This window comes from Lissotriton helveticus, chromosome 6 (genome assembly GCF_964261635.1).
Source record: "Lissotriton helveticus chromosome 6, aLisHel1.1, whole genome shotgun sequence".
Lineage (NCBI taxonomy): Eukaryota > Metazoa > Chordata > Amphibia > Caudata > Salamandridae > Lissotriton > Lissotriton helveticus.
The window spans coordinates 250683560-250705662 of NC_136067.1; the positions used below are offsets into that span (position 1 = coordinate 250683560).

General features: G+C 42.4%; 1 pseudogene; it reads right to left on the bottom strand.

Annotated features, from left to right (window-relative positions):
• LOC144762243 (solute carrier family 22 member 7-like) overlaps positions 1 to 22103 on the bottom strand; it is a 186303-nt pseudogene that overhangs the window by 146166 nt on the left and 18034 nt on the right.

Genomic DNA, 22103 nt, shown 5'->3' on the forward strand with positions numbered 1-22103 from the left:
TCCTCAGGGCTTTGTAGTACAGAGGGTCGACCGCACTACAGGCAAAGGGGGTGGGACAGCCATTATCCACAAGGATCGATTCACTTGCCGATTGCTCGGAAACCCAATCGCAGATTGCGAAAATGCCAACTTTATCTTCGAATTCTCACCCTTCCTATCGTTCTCAGGCATCCTCATCTATCGCCCACCTGGAGCGATAGGATCCTTCAGCCAATCTCTATTGGAGGCCGTAGCAAACCTAGCCAGCTCAGCGCCTAACTTCACGCTCCTAGGAGACTTTAATCTCCACTTTGACGATGCACAAGCAACCAACGCTAATGATCTCAGCCCTCCAACTGATCCAAAAAATCACACACGCTACCCATGCGAAAGGTCAGCTCCTAGACTCGGTGTTCTCAAGTCTAGAGGACCTACACGGATCTGACCCCACCACCCTCCCATGGTCAGACCACTTTTTGGTCGCCCTCTCCTAGTCTCCACAACGCAACATACCCCCCTCAACCCACATGGACCATTGGCCGCCCCTGGTACAAACTCCCCTTAACAAAATGGATCCAAGAACTTGAAAGTACCAAACCCAGACCCAACCCCTGTCCTTTAATAGCCAACGAAGCCTTCTCAAACTGGATAGAGCAATCACTCGATTCAGTCCTTCCAAAGTCCAGAATAAAAAAGTCTGGCGGGCCCCACAATTCACCTTGGTTCTCCCTCAACCTGTGGGTTTAAAACAGCAATGCAAGATCAAAGAAAGGCTAAGGAGGAAAGAATTCCTTCCCACCGAAAGAGCAGAAAACAGAGCTGCCATCCGCACTTATAAGGCAGAAACTAAAAAAGCCCAAGTCGCTTATTATGAGGACAAGATCCTAACCGCCCTCAACTCACCCAGAGAAACCTTTACTATCATTAAAAAAATACTTAAAACACCCTCCCCCCCGCACCGTCCCTGATCCATCTGGCCAAAGGTGCAATAAATTAGCAAGATTCTTAAATCCTGTACCCACTTTAGAGGCCTCCCCCCCCCCCCCCGTCTCCGGAAACCCTGCTTACTCTGCTCTCCTCGGTCAAGAGCGGATCTCCAACTGACCCAGCACCACTCAACATCATGAAACAAGCAGTGGCCACCTTAGCCCACAGCATGATCAACCTGATCAACACATCACTAGCTACAGGAAAGGTCCCCAATAGCTGGAAAAGGGCCATGGTCAACGCCTTACTTAAAAAACCGAACCATGACCCAGAAGAGCTAGGCAATTACTGGCCAATATCTCTCCTACCGGAGAGATAAGTAAATAAGTAAAATAAGTAAATAAGTAAATAAGTAAAATCACTGAAAAATATGTCAACCAAATCCTCTCTGAATTCCTTGAAAATCACAACCTGCTCCACTCCTCCAAAACTGGGTTCCGTCCTCGCCAGAGCACCGAAACGGCCCTGCTGGCAGTAGTGGAAGAAAGCAGAAACATACTAGATTCGGGTGGCTCTACAGCTATCATTCTCCTCGATCTAAGCGCAGCGTTCGATACGGTGAACCATATGCCCCTAATCTATCGTTTGAGGAATATAGGAGTCACAGGCACTGTACTTCAATGGCTGCGCTCCTTCTTAGAGGGAAGAACCTTCCAGATCTTTGAGGAGAATACACTATCCAAACCCACCCCCCTTACTAGCGGGGTCCCCCAGGGGTCCTCGCTTAGCCCAACCCTTTTTAACGTATATTGTGACCCACTAGAAGCCATAGAAGCCCCCTCTAATATCCGCATAGTGACCTATGCGGATGACACGCAATTGGTGGTCGCGCTCAACTAGGCAGACCCCAAAACCAACAACCTGCACACCTGCCTAGAAAACATCTCGAGGTGAATGGATACATCCCAGCTTAAATTGAACGGCGGAAAAACTGAGATCATGGTACTGGGCAATCCTCTTAGCTTTAACCCCAGCCTAATGTGGCCCACGGGCATGGATCCCCCCCTCCGGCTCCAAAATCGGAGATCAAGAGCCTGGGCATCTGGCTGGATCAGGAATTCAATTTCAGGACACAGGCCAGGAAGACAGCAGCGACCTGCTTTGGCCTACTCAAAATGGTCCGCAAAATCCTCCCTCTTCTCACTCCCCTAGCAAAAAAGGTACTGGTACAATCCCTCATACTCTCCAGACTGGATTACGGGAACGCACTATACCTGGGCGCTCCCGCCTCAGTCATCTGCAAACTCCAGCTAGTCCATAACAGCGCCGCCAGACTCCTGACAGGAGCACCCAATAGACAATCAGCAAAACCCTCAATTCGCTCCCTCCACTGGCTCCCAGTGCAAGAAAGCATCAGATTTAAAACTCTATGCATTGCGCACCAAACGTTGTCAGGGACCGGCCCCTCCATCAATTCAACATTGATCCACCCATACAGAGCAAACAGAAAACTTCGGTCAGATGAACTGCACTTGGCTGAAGTCCCCAGAATAAAGAAGGCCAGAAGCGGCGGACGGCTTTTCTCCTACAATGCCGCCAAGCTCTGGAACTCCCTGCCACTCTACCTGCACACAACCACCAATCACCTGACCTTCCGTAAACATCTCAAGACTCTGCTGTTTCTTTGAGCTTCGTTCTCCATCCGTGTTGGACCTCAGCGCTGGGACACTCCCGGGTAGCCATGCACTCTATAAATGTCTTTTTATTCATTCATTTCATTCATTTCATTCATTAAACATGTAATACCGGTAGACATAAGACACCAGAGAATACAAAGATCTTGCGTTCAGTATAAGCTGACATGTTAGCTTTAAAATTACTCACACCAGTGTCAACACCACAAACTTGGCCATCCCTATAATTGCAGGGACCACGGAATACACATATGTATCTTTCAATGAGGGTGACACAGTACCAATTGCATATAAATCGCACTTATGTACCAATGGAGAAATGTGTTTTGGACCAACAGAAAAAATTCTGATGGCAGTAAAGGCAACTGAAGTGAAAGAAAGATCATTGGCTCTGGAGAAATACATCATTGTCATAACTCCCATTCCAGCCTTAGCAGCAATACTCCACCACTTGGTAAAGGGTCAAATGAAGGATGACATTTTTCAACCTCTAAAAACATTTACGCAGTAGCTAGGTTTTTGCACAGCACAGCTGGCTGAACTGAAAAATCTAATTCTGGCGTTAGAGATAACCGATCCAGAATTACCCACACTTATAGTGAGTGATTCATATTATTGTGTACAGTCTTATATTGAGTAGTTAAACTATCGGAGCTAGAATAGATTTAGAGGCTTAAAAGGGTATATTATCAAGCACAATATGCTTTGAGAAAACATGCACTTGGTATAGTGCACGACTCACTCCAAAGAGAGTAACTCTGCACTTTGCTATTCAGGACAGAGTGTACTTTTCAGGATATCCATTTTTTTAACAACTTCTTGAACGCCACAAATTTGGAACAGGTACGAATGAGGGGGGCAGTTTGTTCCAGTGGAATGGGGCCAAATAAGAAAATTATCTAACACCATATCTGGAGGTACAAATATGTGGAATCTTAAAAAGTTTTTTTTTGTATACTTAATCAGGCTAGTGAGCTAATAGTGATGGAGTCTGAAGTACAGATACGCAGGAATGGTCCTATTTAGTGCCTTATGGGTTAGGCAGCATAGTTTAAAGATTGTCCATTTTTAAATGGGAAGTCAATGCAAGGTTTTCAGAATATGATTGACAGAAGAGCGAGGGGGGCAGTTTTCAAATAGGCCGAGGAGCTGTAGTCTGCTCATCTTGCAGTTTGGGCAACAAACTGACATTTGCTGCCACTAATAGTGCATTCCCATAGTCTAGCCAACTGGTGATTAGTGCCTGGACTATAGACTTCCTAGAGTTGGGTTGGAGCTTCAGAAAAACTTTCCTTAAAAACTGCATTGTGGCAAAGCAGGTGCCACAGGTAGTATTGACGTGGCCTTGCATGGAAACGGTTTGGTTGATCTTTAGACGAAAAATTTTCACCACCATGGGGCCGATTAGGATTGCGGTTTTCCCACATCCTCCGGGCCGGCGGAAGCCACCGCCGGCCCGGAGGATGCGGGAAAACCGCTGGGGAGGCACAAAAGACCCACCGCCAAATTAGGATGGCGGTGGGTCTCAAAATCGGTCCGCAGCTTTTCCGCCGCGGTCGCCTTCCGACCGCGGTGGAAAAGCTCTAACATGGCTGGCGGTGTCTATCAGACAAACCATATCAAAGGCCACAGATAGATTCAGTCGTACGAACGTAACTGGGGTACCTGGATTTAGTGATAGTCTGATGGTGTCAGTGATTGCCACTAGTGCGATATCTGCACTGTAAAACACTCTGAAACCCAATTATGAGGGTCTAAGATCTTGTGCTCTTCTAAGAACGTCACCAGCTGTTTGTTGATATAGCTTTCTAGAATTTGCCTAGCAGAGGGAGCAAAGAAATAATAATCTTTTTAATACACGGTCAACGAACAAAATCTGCTTCAACATATACGATGTGCAAGACCTCACATTCATCATAGAAACATGGCTCAGGGAAGACTCCACTCCCTCATTCCACAAAGTTGTCCCACCTTAATATATGAATATTGGTAAAATAGTAGGCCTAGCAATTATCCATAGAAAAGCACAAAAAATAACTCATCAAAAACTTCAGTGAGGGTAAATCCATTTTGGCAAGATGTCACCAGCTCTAGCTTGTTCCTTGTTCCTGATCAATAGACCACCACCCAGCAAAGCAAACTTTAAAGATGTCTTACTGGATACAGTGACCAAGACTTTTCTGTACCACCCAAACCTCTACATTATAGGAGACTTCAACATCTATTCTGAAAAGCAAAAACACAGCAATCGCATCCAACGATAAGGTCTCCAACAAAATGTTTTGGGCCAGCTAATTGCACTAGACACACATTGAATGTCATATCTGTCCCCCTGGGACATATCACAATGACCACAACACCCCAATAACCTTGAGTCATCACAAAGTTGTTAACTTCATGGTCAGCATATCCATCAATAAAAACACTTCAGAAATGACTAGACCCACCAACGGTAAATGCACATACCAACATTTGACAAAATAGACCTCAAAACACTCAAATCCCAGCACAAAAGAACCAAAATAAATGTATGACCTTAAGACATACAGTGCCTTCTCTACTGAACAGGCCTACCGGGCACTGATAATGACCATATACATGGTTAACAACAAGAAGAGAACCACATGGATTAATGAAAACATAAAAAGAATGGAAATACAACTCAGCATTCTACAATGCAAGTGGAGGGCATCAAGGGACAGAAAAGACAACTTTAGATTATGCCAGTATAACAGAGCCTTCACACTGCCATCTGAACGATATCAATACAAATTACTCTGTATACATAATTGAAGAGGACTACCCATATAATGTACCTCACCAGATGCTACCAAAATTCCACAATCCAGAGTTCCAAAATGCAGAAACCCCACTATCGGAAACTTTTTGTGACAAAATCTCCATGGAATTGATCTGAAAGATTGAAAAGAAAGAAAATTACCTAATGATAACATATCTTACACTCCCCATACATGACTCATAAACTGTCTAAAACAAATACGTTCACAAAACTTTTAGGGCAGCCAGACAGTTGCGATCTCTTCAGACTCAGCACCTCTAAACATCTTTAAAGATATCTTTTATACAACCTGCACCGGGGTGGTTGCCTGAAGCTTACTCAACAAGTACTTGGAGTGTGGTTCTTTCCCACCTGAGTTAAAAAACCTTGCACATCAGACTACTGCTCAAGAAGGAGAAACTCAACCCATTGGAACCAGAAAACCAATATCTATTGGCCAAACCTAGGTAAAATATTTGAGATAACACTCAGTTTTCTTTAGTTACTGAGGAAAAATCCAATGTCTGACCAACAATCTGTATTCAGACTGGGTATAGGCACCACCCTCGTATTCATAAGGGATGCCCTAAAACTTACAGATGACAAAGTGGCCACCCGCTTGCTTCAGGACCTATACACCATGATTTGAAGCATTCAGGAGCATTAACAGTTGAGAAGAAAGGTGAAAACATGGCTGCAAGATAACTACACTATTCTCTAACCATGAGATAGAACCTTGAAAAATAAGCATTTCTCAAATGCAATCTATAATCCACAGATATACAACAATCTGACCAGCACACTGTCCTCATGTCCGCAAACACACTTACAACTTTTTGTGTCCATAAATGACTGATCTGTGTCGAGTTTGGGTATTAAGTGGTAACGTAAATTCCTACATGACCTTCCTGGGTCTCACTAGTAGAAATAATATTACCTTCTCTTCCTCTGCTCATTTATACTCATGCAAGAGGGAACCACCACAGGTTATGTTTCTCATCCTGTCCTGTACCAGTGCACAGCAACAAACTGCTAGGCTCAAGTGAAATTTCTATTAGTCTGGCATAATCTCACTAAATTTTCTTAATTTCATTGTAAGCTTCTTACTTCGAATTCCTGACATTATGCAATTACACCACTTTGGTGGAAAGAATTTAGCACAAGGACACAGGAACAATGCGAGTAAACAGAGCTCGTGTGGCTGTCGTTTGCCACATTTATGTTTGTCTAGCAAGCAATGTGTCCAAAATGGCATTGTTGCATTGCCCTTATTAAAGCAGAATTTTGTGTAATTGTCCTGAAATTTCCCATACTTACGCATATGCAAATTGAACTAGTTTTACACATCTATACAAGCCACCCATCTTCACCTGAACAAGCAAGGAATAACCAAATACTGGAGGACTTTAATGTAGGCCACCACTGCATATCACAACTAACTACATATTATGACCATGTGCTTGAAATCTCAAAATGAAAATCATGTAAGGGATGATTATAGCTGAGTCCATCCAAGATGATCTGCTGACCATCTCTGCCTCCAACCTATCCCTACTGGAAGCATAAACATAAACGGACCAATATAGTGGAGTATAAATTGTGACCTGCCTGTCATACTTCTAAATCCACCACATTACATAAATTAAACAAGAATCACTTCTCAGTGGTTATCGCACATGACACAGAAAGTGTACCCACATTGGATCAAAGAAAGGATATCACCCTTATAAACATACACCCAATATGGTGTTGCAAGATTGCTATGTAGGCAAGTGCATCAGTGCTTTCCACAGGGGTGGTAAGTAGGGGTGGAAGTAATTCTGATTAAATCTGTGTTGTGTAATCTCACAGAATTACCTAAGAATTCTGCGAGATTAAGCTTGAAGTACGCGAGAAAAGTAATTCTGCATTTAATTCAATTTTCTTAATCCAAAATGCACCCTTCAATCCAAAATGGACTTGAGGGTACATTTTGTGCAAAGAAATAGCACTAAATGCAACATAACACAAATAGTAAGTACAAGCGGTCTAATGATAGCTAAATGTGCTCTTGTAATCTGATTTCCCCCCACATTATTCTCAATTATGCAAGGTGGAGTAGACAAATAATTATTGATAACTCTGGATCAAAGAGAAATGGAGAATTACCGAAATTAGTCCAACTACTCTAGCATAATCGACATTCTGTCCTGGCCTAGTAGTGAGTACAGTTAGGACTCCTAACTTTACTACTACTAAACTGAGACAAAATCCTAACTTTACAACTTTCGGTATTCACAAAAGGCATGTAGTAGTAGTAAAGTTAGGAATACTAACTTTACTACTACTAAATGCCTTTTAATTTTTACTACTACTAAATGCCTTTTGTTAATTCCGAAATTCATAAAGTCAGGATTTTGTCTCAGTTTAGCAGTAGTAAAGGTAGGAGTCTTAACTTTACTACAAATAAATGCCTTCTGTGAATATCAAAAGTAGTGAGTTTAGGACTTTATCCAAGATTAGTTCTGTGAAGTGGCCCAAAGATTTTTAAAGATAGTCTGAAGCCTGATCAATTAAAAAAAAGAAACTGCAGTTTTGCTGCATAAATGAATAGTGTTTAAGTGCTTTGTGTATGTTTGTTTTCCCTGTGGTGTTTGTGATCAGAATCACTACACAAAAGCATAAGTTTAATATAGTTAGGTGCTGCAAAAATATCCTCCGCGTCCCTAGGCCATTTATGTCATGTGGCTTGCCTATTTTCTGCGTTTGTGCCCTTTCAAAGCATACATTCATTTGTGTTTTCATTACCATAGCCTTAGACAAAAGTGCAAGAGAATTCACACACTCTGAGGCATATTTATCAATATTTCACACAGTGTAGCAAGCCACCTTCCTGCACTGCGTGAAAGGGCAGGAAAGGGCCGTATATAACATTATACGGCACATTGATATCCTTTTCTTGTGCTGGCGCACAATGTCCTGCCTAGAGTCAGCACAGGCACCTCTGCTCCATGATGCGAGGGTGTCAGTGTTGCAGACAGGTCTGCTCTGTGATGTAAGGGACACCTTCCTGCACAAAAATAATCCTCAGAGGGATTTTCCTCTTTTAACCCCTCGGGCGCGGCCGCGATTCTGCGCCTGTGCGGCGGAATCGCGAGTGGGCGGGTTTATGACGGCCCCCAGCCGTCATCAGCACACGAGCCCCGTGATGCATGACGGCTGGGGACCGTCATCAGCATCGAAGGGGTTAATGTGTGCTGCAGAATGCACACACAACGAAATAGGAAAACACAAGGAGAAATAAAGATATCTTTGCTTGCTGCATCTCACCAAGGGAGGCGTAGCATCTTGACACATTCCCAGGTCTACCGGTAATGGTAAATCTGGGAGTGAGCCAAAATCCATGGGTGGATGTGTGGGAACACCCACGCTCCACCCACGGAACCCCCCGGGGCAGAGTAATGCAACACAGTGATTTGCAGTGGGTTACTTTACTCTGGGTTTATCAAGCTATACAGGGCCACAAAGGTGTAGCTTGTTAAATCGGATTTAGTTGTTTTGTTTTGTTTGTGTCCCATGGCACTTTTGGTCACATCTTACATCACAAATCACAAGGCTCATTTTTCTCGTAATAATGGTGAGAATGATATATAAGAATTGAGTGAGAGTCTGTCGAGAAGATCAAATCTTCAGGCATTCCAAAGAAAGCATTCGTAACACCACCGTTTGTGTCAAGGTCGCAAGCACAATACACTTGTCGCTGCTACTAGCTATCTGCTTCTTGAAATGACAGCAAAGTACCTAAACAACATAAACAAAGCTAGGTTCTGCTTATCTGAGAAGCTGACAGATATTGAAATATGAGAAAGTATGTTTGTTGTGGGCCTTTTGGGAAATTGACTATCTTGAACAAAATGTTGGTGCTAAAGTAAACATTACCTAGTGCAAGACAAAAAAGGATTTCAACATATATGTACTATGAGAAGATGGTTCTGACTATCTATTCTACCTTGGTTTTTCACTTTTGATCACAAGGGTTCTTACCTTTTTGTTGTGACTCATGGTAAAATGGACTGCACATGTTTGCCACCAGTGTCCACCTTTTAAGATAAGGCCACTGCGATGCAGCAAGGATAAGAGGCACTTGGCTAGCTGCACATGAACACTTGTACACACACGGGAGGGCTGCATGTGGGAGACTCCTGTTGTGAGCAGCACATGAACTGCACATGGGCAGCTTGGCACAGAAGGGACTGTGCAGAGTTGGGTGGTGACCTGGGATAGGCCTGATATGTGGGTGTACACATGTAGGGAAGTCAGTGTGCTTTACTGTCTTGACTGTAGTGACTCTCCATTATACTCCTATGGGAAAGGCTGCCTTAGGGCATAGCTCCAGTTCCCTGGGGTCTACATACTTCAGTCTTGCATCAAAATACACTGTACTCTGTATGAAAAGAACAATTCTTTGAAGTCCAAAAGCAGATTTGTGCAGCTTATGGGTCATCTACAAATGTCATATGTCTCTGACGAGGATCAGAGCCCAGACCTTTTGTGACCCTGCTATTCTCTCTAGCAACAAAAGCCGCACCCATCAAATGAAGCAATTAACAGTGCTTAAGTCAGCTCTGAAGGAAGAAGAGATTAGGTAAACTACTCTTCATCAATCAGCCAGCTGTCATCCTGTGCCAGGAAGAGGGTCTGGCCCAGGCCTCTCTACAAAGGAGGGAGTTCATACCTCTAGAGCCAAACCAGGGGGGGACTTCGTTGAAGATATACTGTGGGAAAGGCCCTGGCAGAGATGTCAGCAAGATGTAGAGCTGAGACCCCCCAGAACACATGTGGCAAGTAACCTTTGTGAAGCCATTTTAAGCTATCTCAGAAGGCTGTGCAGGGAGGTTGGGATAGGGAAGGGGAGGTCATGTGTCAATAAGGAAAAGCCAGACTCACGGGCCTGCTGGACACTCCCTCCCCCACTTACATGGGCCTGCACAGGGTCGGGAGCTCAATTGGATGTGGTTTTCTGCTGGACACTGGGACTGGAGGCTGACGTCATGGACAATCGGAAGGAGGAAAACCCTTGACTGTCCCCTGGACTAAGGACTCTGCCTCTAATTGACCCCAGGACCAATGGAACACTTCCCAAGGGCCAGGGACTCTGGTCCCCTAACACCCCCTGAGGACTTATTGGGGGAAAGACTGGGCTTCTGCACAAGGGGGAGAAAGGCCCAGAAGAGCAAAGTGAAAGGCTGGTGCTGGAAGCCAGTGAAACAAGCTCAAAACAAGGTGCATCACGCTTTGAGGCAAGGAAGCCGAAGACAGTGCTTCAGGTAGCTAGGACTCGCCACCAGGAGAAAAACGAGGCAAAGACCGTCCCAATTGAATAAACTTCACTGAGACATAACTCAGGCCCTGTTTAGCCCATTTGTTTAGCAAATTGTGTGGGGCTTCGCTGCCGTACTAAATTTCTGTCTCCAGGGTGGGCCAGGGCAGTCCTTGGTGTAATTACAACAGAGATGTCCTTTAGGGATTATATTTATCCTGCAGTATTTTATATTGAATGTGTATAAAAGTGACATTGCAAACACACTCTGGGGGTGAATTATAATAGTTGAAAGGTGATCTAATTATAAATGTGTTTCCCTTTAGTGCATTATTGATGTTAACAGCTATGATGAGTGCACAGATCTCCCAGTCATGCTTAGACATTTACTCTTGCTAATACTTTATTTAAGTAATGAGACTACCAGCCAGTCTTGATGGATGTCTGCATGCTTCATTGCCAGTATTAAGTGCCCTCAGTTCTAGTTATATGTAATTATTTCATTTATTCCTACAATGAAATGTGTGTTGAAATAATGAGGTTGATTGCCACTCACTTTGGTGCCAGTATGAAGTGCTCTTATTCCAAGTTATGTTAAACCCTTGCACTCAGGGACACATTAATGTTTAGGCATGTGAGTCGAGATACTCAACTACCTCTGTAGGGAAGGGTGAGAATGTTTACGCAATGTCATAAAGAAGCATTTCTATTAGGCTGTGTATATTTGCAAACTGCTGCATAGTATTGAGTAGTGTCTGTGTAATAAATTTATTTTTCCTTTTTTGATATAAAGAAAAAGCAGAGGCTGGGCAATCATTTATTGAGTGTTAATACTGCACATCTGTGAATAGTGATTACTAGCCCAAACCACCTCCCTTGAGAACGCCTTGGACTGCTCTGTTTCACTACCCTGTGAGAGCCAAGCACTACAGTGGGGTGTTCGGTTCCCAGTGAAGGACGAACGCAGACCCTTTACTTATGCGGGCACACATCTAATGACTAGTTTTTTAACATGTACTTTAAAGATTGCCTTGCCATCTATTAGGAGGGTATGCAGCCAATTTTGATCATTTTACATGTATTACCTTTATTTTCTTGACCACAATATTTATTTCTTTGACAGAAGTTTAACACTTTAACAGTGTCCGGTTTCTGTCTTGCACACATTGGTTTTGGATGCTGCTTCCTGGTGAGTGGTCCACTTGTCATCCCTGGAAGATAAAACACCTTTACATTAATCTTGGCACTGGAGAAAGCATCTCCCCTCTGCCAAGTGTCACTGGTTTGATACACCTTGTGCTGCTGGATCTGCTGTCCTGTCTGCCTTCCTCTGGCACTGGTTCTGACTCAGTGTCTGAGGGAGGAAGTCACCTGAACTCAGCCCCAGTGGACCTCAAGGGTCTCCACTACACATGGCCTGAGTAGCTACCCTCAGATGGGGCCACCACAAGATCTTTTAAGTTGGATATCCCTACTCACCTACACCCCTACCTTCCTATTTTAGTGGTGGTGGAGGAGCTCTCAGTTATGAAATGGCCCTGCAGCTCAAAACATGATGCTGCTTCTCTTCCGCCATATGGAATGCTTCTTAAGCTTGAATCACCCCAAGAACCTGGAGAATGGAATCTGAATCAAGTCAAACATAACTTTATTCGGTTAAATTAAAACCATCAAAGTGCATGACATAGAGCATTAAAATTCAACAATAAATTATTACATAATTCTTAATCCGTGACAATATATTTAATAATTCATATATATGAGACACTCCTACTCAATAAACCATCAATTCAGTGCTCCTGGAACATTGATAGCATAGTGAAAGATTAGCAGTGACTCAGTGGTACAACTGTCCAGTTATTGATTACCAATCCATAAACCACCATCAGCTCTCGTCCACCCTGTGGAAAGATGTTGTCTACTTTAGCACTTCTAACCAAGACAAGAATGCCTTGAACAGAGACCTCAGTGTAGTACACACAGAATACAGTCATGAGCAAGTATTCCTCAACATGCAGAACCATGCATACGCATCAAACAAAGAATGGATGAATGATACTGTACCTATCAGCCAGGTAACCAATCAAAATGGATCCCACCGTGACCCCGATGAAGAAGAAGGTGGCTGAGGACTGATTGAGCTATTTCCGCTCACACACCAGGTCCCACTGAAAGAGAAAGGTGCCAGTGTCAGAGATGGATTTCTTTTCTCCGGTTGATTCTCTCTGATGCTCTTTCCTATACATTAGATATGGTGATGATACATCATCTCCGTGTCTTCATGCACAAGAGCAGGTGTTGTGTATTGAACCATCTTGGATTGGGTATCTATGAACAGACAGTCCAGAGTCTCACACATTTAAGCAGAAGACATGGTACCACATTTCATATGTAAGTATCACTAGGACTATTCATTGGATTCCCAGGCACTCCTGTTATTGACAGTGATATCTGCCTAGTGTTATTCTACAGCACTCTTCTCAGTCAGGCCATTGAAGACAGTGGGATTCTTCAACTCCTACAGTAAAACTACTTTCATCAGCCCAGGTCAAGAGTACAGTACTTGTGCAATTCACATTCTAGTCAGGGGAGTGTCCGCAAGTTCAGCTGCTGATAAAACTTTAGCTCCCAACCCAACTTTCCTCACTTATACTTAACTTCCACCATCTCCATAACTTCTTTGTAACATTGTAGATTTTGTGACCCTACTGTAACTCATTGTATGATGTACAATCTTACTAATCGTGTCCATAATAAAAATAAATATTCAGATTTCTAAGAAAGAAGAAACACTTTAAGAAAACAATAAAAATCACAGTTCAATATCACACTCTGACATTGGAGGAGCATGTCAAAACACAGGATTAAACCACCCAACAACAGACCAAGGGGCACATACATCATACTAAATACCAGTATGTTTGCATTTGGGATACATCAACGCAAATTCGCAATTTAGGTAACTAAAAAATTTGTGATTATTTAAATTGCGAATGCATTTAGGGAATTGCGATTCCCTTAATGCAATGCATGATGCAATTTCAAATAGCGATTTTGCTATTAGGTATCGCAAATTTCCATGAATTTAAACGTTATGGTAATTTGCGAAAACTTTGAAAAATGCACTAAAGTGCATTTTTTAAAGTTCCATGTTGCACACACACACATGCCCTTGGGGCATGTGTGTGCGCAACATGTGGTAACATGGAAATTTCAGGTGTGCAACAGGGGGTCCTTTTGGCACCCTTGCAGCCTTGAAATTGCACCTATCGGGTGCAATTCGCAAATTGCGCATGCAAATCCCATTCATTCATATGGGCCTCTAGGCCAATAGAAATGAATGGGAAGCCATCTTTGCAACTCACAATTTGCAAATCGCAATTAAGGAAAGAGTAGGAATCACAATTATTTTTGCAATTCCTACATGCATAGGGATTTGCGATTCCCAAATAGCGATTTCCTAAAAGTCGCTATTTAGGAATCGCAAATCCTGACTTTGATGCATGTGGCCCCAACTGCCAATGGCCTCAGTCTCAGACACTTTTACAACATACACTAATACCTTCAAACACAAGCAAAATCTTATGTAATCAACATTTCAATTCTATGTGACACCCAGCTACGTCTTCGTACCACCAAATAAACTCTTAAACTCTCATCAATAGACTTTCTCAATCTTTTCTGAACTTTTCATTTACACCTTCCGTAACTCATGGAGAAAGCTTGAATTAATGTTTTAGGGCCATACGTAGGAAGCCTAATTGTGCTCGCAAATGCTGAAATTCGCAAAATTTGGGCAGTGTGCTATCTAGCACACAAAAACCCACATGCAAAATGAGGAATCCTAAAATTTGCAATTCCTTATTTTGCAATTGCATTTAAGGAATCGCAAATTGTGATTCCTTAAAAGCAATGTAGGAAGCACCCAAGTTGTGTGAATTTTGGCTTAAGGAATCGCAAAATACCACCCACTTTAGGTTGGTGGTAATTTGTAATTTCTTTGAAAAATGCACTTTTTGGCAATTTTCAAAGTGCCATGTGGGTCACATACATGCCCTTAGGGTATGGATGTGGTCCACATGTGCACACATGTTAATTTCAGGGGTGCAAAAGGGTGTCCTATTGACACCCTTGCAACCCTGAAATTGCATTCTCAATTTGCGATTCTCTAATTGAGAATCGCAATTGAGAATGTCTTCCCATTCATTCCTATGGGCCTTCTAGCACATAGGAATGAATGAGAAGGTGTCCCTTATTTGAGAATCTCAATTTGCGATTCGCAAATAAGGAATAAGTGGGATTCGCAAAAAATTTTGTTAATCCTACCTACATTGCGTTTTGCGATTTTCTAATTGCGATTCCCTAAAAATCTGAATTTGAGAATCTCAAAATAAAAATTACCTGTATATGGCCCTTAGTGAGATCGGTAGCAGTGGGAGCTGCAGTGGGAGCTAATGGCACGCTAGTACATTCTTTTGTGAATTTCTTGTCATTTTAGGGTTTGTATTGTAGTAACTCATAGAACCCTATCAGCCTTAACTTCCACTTAACTTTAGTTTTTCTATAAAATATAAAGAACATTAAACAGGTAGCCATGCAATGTAGTGCAGTTCTGTGCTGCCATTGAAGGTTGTGGGGGAAATCTGCTCTGTAGAGAAGGGTTAATTCATGGAGATATCGTGACAGCTGCAAAGGTTTTTTCCATCCACCCATAGCTTTAGCATTATTTTATAAAAATGCGTACACATTTTTTCCCCTGCTTATCATGTTTACGTTACACTTGGTATTTCAGATGTGTGCAGATGCATCAAGAAGAGAGCCCTGTTAAATGGGGTGGCCAAAAGTGTTCATTTGCTAATGACTATGGCATTCTTTGATAACCTCCAACAAATTTTGACAAACATTTAGCAAGGTTAGTATTCTCAGGTTTAGCACGTTTTTTCGGATCTATCAAGGGGGCAAAACATTGTTAAAAAGGTGGCAGAAGTGTTTTCATGTGCTAATAGGTTTGGTGCTGTAACAAATCTTCATGCAATTTCAGAGGATTTTAGCGGGTTAAGTGCTGGAGACTCCAGTTTCTGGGGATTCAGCAAGAGAGAAGTGGGCAAAAATTAAAGCGCAAATAGGAAATGTAATTTTTTCTGAATAATAAGCTCAACTTTTTCTGGACCCTAATTTGCTGACTTTAGACCTCTGTGCAGTGTACCCCTGCTAACTAGGTGTAGAGTGCCTGTGCTCCCCCTTAAAGCATTAAGTGAAGTGGTTCTGCCACCTATTAGCTTTAGGGAGCGCCTAAATTATTTGTATACTTGGACGCTCTACTAAGATGAGACTATCATTTGATGAAATATGTCCAAGTGTAAGTCCAAACAAAAGAAACTCATGTATTTATAAATCAATATATGATTTTATAACAAATTAGGTGAAAGTTGTGTACTCATAAAGGAGACCAAAACATATATATGCACACACAGATATATAATATACAATTACACTTATCAACAAATTGGTGACGTGAAGTGAAAACAAAGAAATGTATTTACAAATCACAGCACAATATATACATCACAAATGATATATATTCAAGACATACATTTAACCCCTTGGGCGCGGGCAGAATTTTGCCGCGGTGCGGCAAAATTCCACGTGTGCTCAGATCGGACGGCCCCCGGCCATCCTACGCACAAGAGCACCGCATGCAAGGGGTTAAACACAGTGTGAGGTAAGTGAAAATATGTTTCAAGCCAACTAGCAATGATCTAGTTATTCCTGATTGTTCTGGGTGAACATTGACACTTGAAAGTTATTATGGAGGGGCAGATTTACAAGCCTCGTACGCCACATTTGCACCGTTGTTGCATCACGTTTGTGACGCAGCGGCGGTGCAAAGCCAGCGCCATGCTGCGGGGTATTTACTCCGCAGCATGGCATCACGTGACATGGCAGATGCGTCACGTTGTAAAGCCCTGCGCCACATATGGGCGTTCCGGCACGGGGGGGCATTACGGCGCAGGAACGCCTCGGAAAAGCGGCTGAGTGAAATCTACAAGATTTCACTCAGTCACTTTTACGGCCATGCTGCATCAAACCCATGCACCTGCTTGAAGCAGGCGTAAGGATTGATGCAGCACGTTAGGCATAGGGGTACCCCGAGCCTTGCTGGAGCCGCACTGCGCTTGGGACGCGACTCCAGCAATGCGCCGACTTTCCGCTGGGGAATGCGACACGCATCTGCTCATCCGTGCGCCTCGGTGCGCCGCATCGTAAATGCGGCGCATCAGTGGTGGCACACGGGTGGTTTGGCGTGTCGCAACTGTACTGGCGCATCCCTGCGGATTAGCAGAGATGCGCCAGAAGTTGAGAATCTGCCGCAGAATCCTTTCCGTTGCATTTACGTGTCAAAAACTCTCGATTTGAGTTGATAAATAGAGGCCAAATGAGTGAAGGCCCATAAGTTCCTTTAGTGATTTGTGCAAACCATGTAGAGAGAATGTTTTTTAACTCTATCACTATTACAGCCAGGCCTCAAAGTAGACCTTGTGACCATGTTTAGTCGTTCACGTTGACAAAGTGTAAAAACATTTCTACATCATGTTTAAGTGATAGTAGTGTGTCCTTACTTTACAAGTTCACATAAACAATCGTATTGACAAAGAGGGTGTATGTACTTACTCTTTAATTGTGGTAAACAAAGGCTAAAGTAAAGTTTTTAATATTGTTAGGTATAACACCTTAACGTCTTGTAAAACAGTTAATAAATTCAGAGTTATGGTTACAATTGAAACTACAAAAACTACTGAAAATGGCAGACTATGATAAGGACTGCAATCTATAACTCAGACAATAGCTATAAAGACATAGGTTCCACTCAAAATGCAATGCATATTACTTCACTCTTGATGTGACAAGCGCAACTACAAATTACATAATTAATCTTACAGATGAGATTACACAACATATTACCCTCCACTCTGAAAGAGATGACTAGAAAGTTTTTTTTTTGATTGGTTCGAGTATGTGTTGTTTTATTGAATGGATGAATGAAAGTTTATTTGTATAGTTAATTAAATCCACAAAAAAAAATCAGAAACCAAAAAATGCTACCTTAAAATGTTTCTAGATGCTGTGAGCATTATTCATAAAGGTAAACTTACACTTTTGTGTATGTGTACTTTTTTTTTGGTTATTCAAAATCTCTTGGTTCAATTTTACTAATAGTAATTTTGACAACTATTGAGACTATGCATTTGAGGCGGCGACTGCTCGCATAAAAAGATAGGCCTGACCCCGGCTGTGGTATCGCCATTCTCATAAAATTACTATTAGTAAAATAAACTCATAGGGGCATATTATCAACAACTAGCGATATTTATCGCTAAATAAGCTTAGCGACATTATTTCTATCACCGTGCATCGCCAATTTTATCGCAGATGTAACATGCTATTAGCTACGTTTATCTCAAAAGCGATAAGTTTCCAGGCAATAGCGGCAACATCCGTGAATATCGCGGAGAATACAGCAATATTCACGCATTATCGCTAACAGGTTCTTAGCCATTATATCCACCTCGCATTGGATATAATGGCTAAGAACTGGTCTGAGCAGGTGTTAGTTTTTGGTCCAACGCTACGCCTGTGTTGGTAATAGGCGATAGCGATGTTAGCGACTGCTTTCAGTCGCTAACAGGTTGGGTACTCCCACTTTGCATGTCATTAGCGATAAATATCGCTGACATGCAAAGCGGGCCCCAAACCGCTCGCTATCGCCTCAAAGCTGTCGCTAACATCAGTTAGCAACAGCTTGCTAATAGAGCGATAGAAATATCACCCGCCTTGCTAAAATGCCCTATAGTTTTTGATTACCAAAAAATAGTAAACTAACACGAAAGTGTACGTTTACCTTGTGAATCAGGTCCAGTGTTGTTTATATCTTCAAATATTGTGAGGTCGCAAGCATTGCATTTGGTATGCGAGTTTTGGTTTCCATGACTTTTAGTGTTTATTTCCATGAAATTCTGGGGATTTTTAAAAATCATTTAGGTGTTACAACCAAAGCTAAATTAAACATTACTTCCACTTAGGTTTTCTTCAATGAATATTTGCTTTTTTTTAATCACATACTGTTAGAAATGGGGGTCTCTAGTTGGCAATGGTTTGCACTTTTGTCCAAGTAAGGACCCTTCCTTCTAGTCAGGATAAGGGGGATACACTACTGAAATAACCCCTGCTCACCCCCTTGGTAGCTTGGCATGAGTAGTTAGACGTATCTTTTTTTGTTTTTTTTTGTTTTATACAGCGCAAACTAGATCCGAGACATCGGATATCAGAGCGTTTTGAATGAGTACCATTTTCGTTACAGATGAACACATTAATTTTTTTTTGTAGGCATGGGGAGATTAAGTGATTTGCTCAGAATCACAGGATGTTTGAGTGTCGTTCCCGAGACTCTAACCCAGTTCCCCAGGACCGAGGTCGACCGCTCTAGCCGTAAGGCTACATGGCGCTGTGTAAAGCATTTGCACATAACCAACAGAGATTCAGTGAAAACACTTCAAAAGGACACCGCACCAGTTTAGAAAAATATCCAATACTTTATATATTTAAGACAAGCGCAAAACGATACAAAATCCAACATATAGTACTTAAAAATATGCACTTTGCAAGAATAACTTTGGGAAATGCAGTTCCTTGAAGGCGGTTAGAAGAGAGGGAACCTTACTCATTGTTTAAACACTTGAACCTTTTAAATATGAACCCTCTATGAGTTATTCTAATCTCAGGTCTGACTCGATGGTTATATATTGACCAGATTCTTATGTGTTATAAAATTGCACTTTGTAGCCTGATACATATATTTATTCATTTCCTGTCATTTGTTTATAAGTATTTGTGTTTTCTGGTTTTATCTTTTTATGGCTTTTAACTGAATGCAAATATTTGATTGTCTGACTGAACCATGAGCACAATCTTTCAAAGTATAACTGCTTGTGTTCATGCAGAGTATGAACTACAAAAGAGTTGCTAGAGCAAGCCTACTGAGTATTTACTTATATTGCCTACATCTAGACTAGAGGTAATATAAACCTCCAGAAATTATAATATCAGTGCACACCTCCAAAGATTTAACTACTAGTACTCTCCCATGGAATAGGACTTTTTAGCACACAACTGCAGACTTTTAATGACTTGCATATTTCTCCAGCGCCCTCTACTCAAGCTTTAAGTATTTCATCATGTCTGCGGAATTTGAATTACCAGAATATTCTTAAAGAATATCATCTATTAATATACACATAACCGCAATATTAACTAATGGTACACTCCTCCAAAAAGTATTTAGGCCTCAATTTACTAAACTTTAATGCAACATAATGCAATGCAAATCAGACAGGGAAATTGCTGCACTGTGTTGTGTCAAAAGACGAAGGCAGAAATTTGCTATATTATTTATGGTGGAGAAGTGTGGCTCAATGGTTAGAGCGGCAGATCCTGATGCAGTAGTCTGGCCGGGACCAGGGTTCAATTCCCGCCTCGGGGTTCTTGGGCTCAATTTCCTCGGACCTGATAATTCTCGCCTCGGTGCCTATTCTAACCATGGGTCCCACTCTGCAACTCTGGGCCATAGCTTGCTTAATCTCCACAACGGCCCCAACAGTGCTGGATGCCTGGCTTCACCTTGGGGGTGCCCAGGAGTGGACATTTCACAGGGAAAAGCCAGGAAGGGTTCCACAGCGGTATGCGTACAGCACCAAGACACCTTGGGGTATAAGGGCGCTATACAAGTACGAATTCATTCATTCATCATACTATGATATGGTACAGTTCTGCTGTCTGGGTTTGCGCCCCAATACTTGGTTGAATGCACAAGAATACCCATGCTGCATCCATGTAACACCTCTCTGACTCAAGTTAATGCTAGGCAGTGCTGCTTTGCTTTATTTATGTTTTCACAAAGCCATGCAAAGCTGCTCGAATCAGGTTGTTGCATGCGTTTGTAATTCACAAAATAGATTTTGCATTGGGTCAACAGAGGAAACAACCTTTACAATGCATTTGTTACAACGACTGCGTTGTTACCATGCAATGCCATTAATACGCAAGTCTTTACATCGACTTGCAGTAGATGGCGCTCTAACATAAGGAATAGTATAGTTTACTATTCCTACACCTTCCCTACTGTTGCGAGGCTGGAGTTGGAATAGTAAATTATAAATTTCTAGTGTTACAGCGCCATCTACTGCAAGTCGATGTAATCACTTGCGCTGTAATGGCATTGCATGGAAACAAAGCAGTCGGTGTAACAACCGGGATGTGAAGGCACGGGAGGTAATGACTTGCGTAGGAAAGAGTCATATTTGGCCTCCACCAAAAAAGTGATGCAAGCCTGATTTAGATCTTGGCAGTACAACCAGCGTCCCACCTTGGCTGCGGTCCCACGTATTCCGTCGAGCTGATGGCGTTCTGTCCGCCGTATTTAGGTGTGGCAAAAGGAGACTGAGTAACCACTGCATCGGTTGTCTTTGCTTCTGGCTACAGCACTATGTTGTCATCATGCTTGTGGGTTTGCGCCAAGCATATTTAGATGTTCCCCTTGTGCTGGCGGTGTCCTGGTGGTGGTGTCCTGATGGAGTGAGGTCCAGGTGGTGTGGGGACAGGTAAGTTCTACTTGTCATTATCTCACTGCACTTACTGTCAATATGTCTATGTAGTTAATTTGCCCTTTTTTGTACATATTGTTATGCACACCACCAACATACACACACTGTTGAATTTACACCCACAGGCACCAAGGGCGCAACACCCACAACAGCCACCACCCAAAAATATTTTTTTAAGTCTCAACACAGATGTGCACATTTTACCACGATAGGTGGTAAGGTGCACACTTATGCATGAGACATAAAAAAATTGCATGTAAGAGCAATGTAAAAATGCAAGAGGCCAATGCAAATGTTAACACACAATTCATAGTGGGACAAGTGTAATAATACTTACCTTTGTTTCCAGTGACAACATAGTGAATTAGCATTGTGAACAAGTTTCAGCTGCAAAGGGAGGACCTGGACAATAGGGTCCAAGACAGAAACACAAGTCAGAAACAGCAGAAATGTTAAGTTTTGAACTCATTTCCTTCAATTTTGCCAACTAGAAGTATGAGGTTTTTCCGCCAGATATTCCCCATGGAAAGTCAGTGGGAATCCTGGCTGGACTCCCTCTGACTGCCACTTTTGCCTCTGAGGGCGTCGAGGAAGGAAGGATATGCTGGAGGAGTCAGCCGGACTCAATTGGCCTTTTGCATATGGACTGCCAACATCTAAATCGAGCGGGCAGACTGCCAAGTAGGCGGGTGGTGAAACTGTCGAAAAAGTGATGACGGGACCAGGTCCGCCAACATTTAAATCAGGCCCTTAGTAAATAACGGCCT